The 4,631-nt window shown below is 40.8% G+C and overlaps 1 long non-coding RNA gene across 1 annotated transcript; it reads right to left on the bottom strand.

The window, feature by feature from the left end:
- Positions 1–1,233: 1,233 nt before the first annotated feature.
- LOC146829330 (uncharacterized) lies at positions 1,234–3,103 on the bottom strand. Its single transcript, XR_014961959.1, has 5 exons — positions 3,012–3,103; positions 2,874–2,900; positions 2,169–2,246; positions 1,955–2,053; positions 1,234–1,311 (listed from the first exon to the last, which is right to left on the bottom strand). It is a non-coding gene; the product is annotated as an uncharacterized LOC146829330 (long non-coding RNA).
- Between the last annotated feature and the right edge of the window lie 1,528 nt (positions 3,104–4,631).

Genomic DNA, 4,631 nt, shown 5'->3' on the forward strand with positions numbered 1-4,631 from the left:
AAGTCTGTCTCTCCTCATGAAAAAAATGATGTTCTGCAAGTTCTATGTGTGCTAAGCCCGCATAGAATTTGAAAACCAACATTTAAGATTGTTTATGTGAAGGAAGGGAATCCTTCCTGCACATAAACAATCATCTCTATGGCGCAGGCATCCTTGCACCATGGTGCAAGGGTGCCTGCGTAGGTGCATGGCAGCCCATTGTGTGCCAGCGCAGGAGAGAGCACAGGAATGCAACATATTATTGTAAATATGTTGCATCCCTGTGCTTTGAAAGTGCTGCAGCGTAGTGCAGCCAAAGGGCTTCCGGTAGCACGCTGCAGAACAGTCTTGTAAATGAGGCCCCAAGGACCTAAGTGGTTTGAGGGAACGGTGATGGTGTGACCATGTGGGTGGATGCCGCGGCGTTCCGGCGACCGCTGCACCGGAGGCGGGCGCGGAGGCGGCCAGTGGCGCCTTTCGACGCGTGGAGGTGCTGCTGTGGGGGGAGGGAAGTTCTCCGGATCCGGTCTGACTCATGGGGGTGGTTCTGTGGTGCGGAATCCATAACTAATCTATGTCTCTTACAAATATATTGTTACTGAAGGTAAGTAACTTGTTCTTCTCTTCGGCTGGCTTGGCCCTGCAATCCTTGAATGTGCTGTGCCTTCTGGGCAGGTATCACCCATACTTATCAGAACATGGCCAGTGAGCTCTTGACAGGTGTCATTTGAAGACCTTGGGGTCTCTTTGGCTCAAACGATACACGATGGACAGAGTGCTGCAAAATATGTATTGTCTGCTGGCCTGGATACCCCTGATTGTACTATTCACAAACAAGCAACAGGGTAGTGGTGATAACAACAGTAGCACATCAATCCTATAGAACACCTGCATTGGTATCAAAGAGTAAGAAATTCACAGTATTGGTGCCTCTCAAAGTTACAAAAACATCCCACTACCAAAGATGACACTACACAGTAATTCATCTGAACTCCTGAGTCCTATAACAGAAAAACACTGTACCTCGGCAATCTTAATATCCTTTTATCTATTCTTAGACAGTAAACATATCACTCTATCTAAGTCTCAATATAGCCACTCACAGGAAATATCAGTCTTGATAATTCATTTAAAAAAAGTTATTTTTAATTTCCAATTGTCAATACTCCACTTAACGATGTGAAATGCTGCCTCAGTCATTTATATAAGTCAATCCAGCATGATAAAATATACAACATTGGACAGATGGAGGTCCAGTTCTTGTGGCCTCCTTGGTGACAGAGGATGATGGCAGCCGACACGTGTTTCGTTACTACTGTAACTTCTCCAAGGCTGCAAACAATTTCAACAATTTCAAAATATGTATAAGTGTCACATCCAATTATGATTTGTTTCTCTATTGTATAAAAGATTAATTAGGTAGGCCCAATATAGTGTTATAGGAAAAATTTGTGAAAGATAAAATCGTTGGGAAAGGAAGACAGAAAGGACGTGAAGCAGCTCTAAATTGGAAAGCACCCATGTGAGATGATATAGAAAGGCCAGAGAATCCAGTTTTCACATTACTCCCCTTATCGTGAAATATAGAGAAGCCAGCAGAACCAGTAAGACCAATAAATTATCTCATTATCCCTCATTGTGACATATCTAAAAAATGAATGTGTAAGAAAATTGAAAGACGTACAGAAAAGGGACATTCAGGGAAATTCATAAAAGCGGGCTCAAACAAATATAAGGGCTTCTGAGATTATATATCATGGGGTCCAATCAAATATATTAGAGACCATTCAAAAGTCATGTAGGAGTGTCTACCTTGAGTCCTTAAGGATTGCTATTCTCATAAATAATGACGGCTATGCAACTTTTTCAAGACAGAAAGTAGAGAAAACAGTTTAAGATACAAAATGGTAGGTATCTACACAAAGACTTTAAATTCCTAAAGATAATGAGACCCTGTTTAAGTAATAATAAACACCTTATAATAAGAGGTCACGGGATCGAGAAATTCGTCCTGTTGGTCCCGGGAGGGTTCCGGAAAGAGTACATCCAGACTCCAATAGTCAATACGTATGTACTAGCCAATAACATAGTAAAAAAGGAGCAAAAAGTTTGTAATTACTAAGTGCATTATATGGTGAGAAAATCGTAAATTGTGTATTCCCCATTGCTATGTATCATTTAAAAGTTACCTGTTGTGTGGTAGTTGTCAAAACTTATGTAGAAAGAACAAGTCTGTATTCGAACAACCAAGTCTATTTGAAGAGCACCTTTAGTAGTCATAGAAGTAAAAAGAAAGAAAATTAATTTCGTATCGATATTATTATAATAGAGCGAGACAAGTCAGAGTAATGTCTCTAAGCCCTAAACTCAGCAAAGATTCAAAAAATCACAGCAAGGGTTAACTGTGCATATTAGAAATCCAATCAAAAATATCTCAATAAGTTAGAAAGCATAAAGTTAAGGCACTAGGCCCCTTTTCCCTGATGGTGAGGAAAAAGTATTACATAATTGCGATAAGTATTATAAAATCGTATCGAGACGCAGCAATCCATTAAGGCGTAAAGAATAAACCCTAAAACTATTTCCTAATGCCCAACGTCATCACGACCTAATTAAAAATACTATAATAGGCTTAATATACATTTAATTGGCAGCGTAAGCAGACTTCTACCTTGTAGAACGCAATTCATGAAAATGTAAAAGTCAGAGTGCTATCGTTAATAAACAATACGAAACTAGGCACTATGAAGACTTACAATGTTAATGATTTACAGTAAATGAGGGCCAAATATGCCCCTGTAGAAGAAATACCAAAATAGGTCATTAAAATATAGTATTAACTACTAGGGAGATCCAAGTAAAGCCACTGCAATTACTAAAATGCATCAACTTACTTGCACTATTCAGCAAATAATATGCCCCTAGAGAAAAGAAAACAAAAAAAGTTTTAAAGAAATGAACACCCATAATAAGTCTGTCCTGTAGAAGACTCACACTCATTAAGCACAGGAAGCTAATCCCAGTGTACTGACCTCTTAACGGCGATCCTGTCGTATGTCACTCCGGACAACCCGGTCCCGCAAAGATAAGTATCGACGGGCCGGCATCGCTTCCTAAAGTTTAAATACCCTCTGCCCTCTGTTCACATGACCAGGGGCAGTGTCTGCATCTGGGAGGCACCAAGTCCTAAAGCGTTCTATGGCCCTAGAAATAGTAGACGGGTTCCAACTCGTTCATCTGGCAACTGGGATGGCAGCCATATTCAAATGGTGCCGAATAAGGTTAAAGAGCAATCTACATCAAGTACGTTAGGAAACTGTCAAGATATTGTTGAGGTTACAAACCCCCCAAATTTAGGTACTAATTTTATCAACATATTTTCACATTATAGGCACTCTATACTCCTAAAAATGGTAGGAGGATCTCCACTCATTCTTCCTTAAGCTTATATGGCGGCCATTACAAAATGGTGCCAAATAATGAACAAGCATTTGCAATGCCAATATGTCTCGCATTTGTTAGTTAGAGCTATTGACATTGTAAATAGCAATGTTTTTTATCTGCACGTTTTATTTTTGGAGTGAATGTATGTAGTGTGCAAAATCCCTTGGAAAGGTCCTGCACTTCGTAATAAATATATTAAAAAAGACGTAAAGTGTGGATTGTGTCAACAATTGCTTGGCACGTGCCACACATGCACACCGTGGTGCTTTACTAATACGAAACTCATTAATAAAAGTAGTGCTTACAGACTAACCAACGCGATTGGGATCGGAGCATGTGAATTAGAATCCCGGCTTCTCTTTCATTTTCTAGACTATTTGACTCACTCTCTTGCGTCTTGGTTATCCCCCAAACACTGGGAGGCAATGAAGTTTGCCAAGGGGGCGGGGGGCAGGGGGGCTTCGGGGGTACATGCAAATGTATTCATTGCCTAGTTGTCAAAGGTCGCCCGGTGCTATTAGTTAAAAGTGTGCAGATTTCATCAAGATATTAAGAGTACTTTACTCAAATCTGTGAGAAAATTTACATTAACTAAACAAAATGCCAGAATGTGTGTCAGTTTTCACATTATTTTAGACAGTACTGGTTTCATTACATTCATTTTTGTATCCACTCTTTTACACAGCATCCAAAGTAGGTTACCTAACCCCAAAGCCCCAAGTTGCTAAATGACCCATACAAGGGAGTGTTTTACAGTTGAGCAAATGCGTCCAAATGTAATTTTGGTAGTGCCATGGAATGATCAGCCAATGTGGTACTCGATGAGCAGGTATTTAACTACACATTCAAAACATACGGTATTATGGCTGCTGTTTGTTTGTACACAACCACCTCTCTCAATGTGTATATTAACACAGAGCTTCATCTACCAGACGGTGCTCACAGAGGGGTGACTAAACCACAGAACAAAATGTATTCATTTATCCTGAGTGTGAAGGCACCCGGAAGGCTTAGGTGCCCGCCCAAAGAGGCTAGGGATCCCAGCGCTTCTACAGACTCTGCCGTGCTCCTCTGCACCAGGAGGGCACAGCTCAGAATCTGCCGCTTCTGCTTAAGAATAGGTGAGGGGGATGAGGTTGGGGCATGCGGGAGTTGCTGGCAGATTTCCAGGTTATTGAAAGTGATGATTCTGACGTGAGGCAATGGAG

Source organism: Triturus cristatus, chromosome 5_2 (genome assembly GCF_964204655.1).
Source record: "Triturus cristatus chromosome 5_2, aTriCri1.1, whole genome shotgun sequence".
NCBI lineage: Eukaryota > Metazoa > Chordata > Amphibia > Caudata > Salamandridae > Triturus > Triturus cristatus.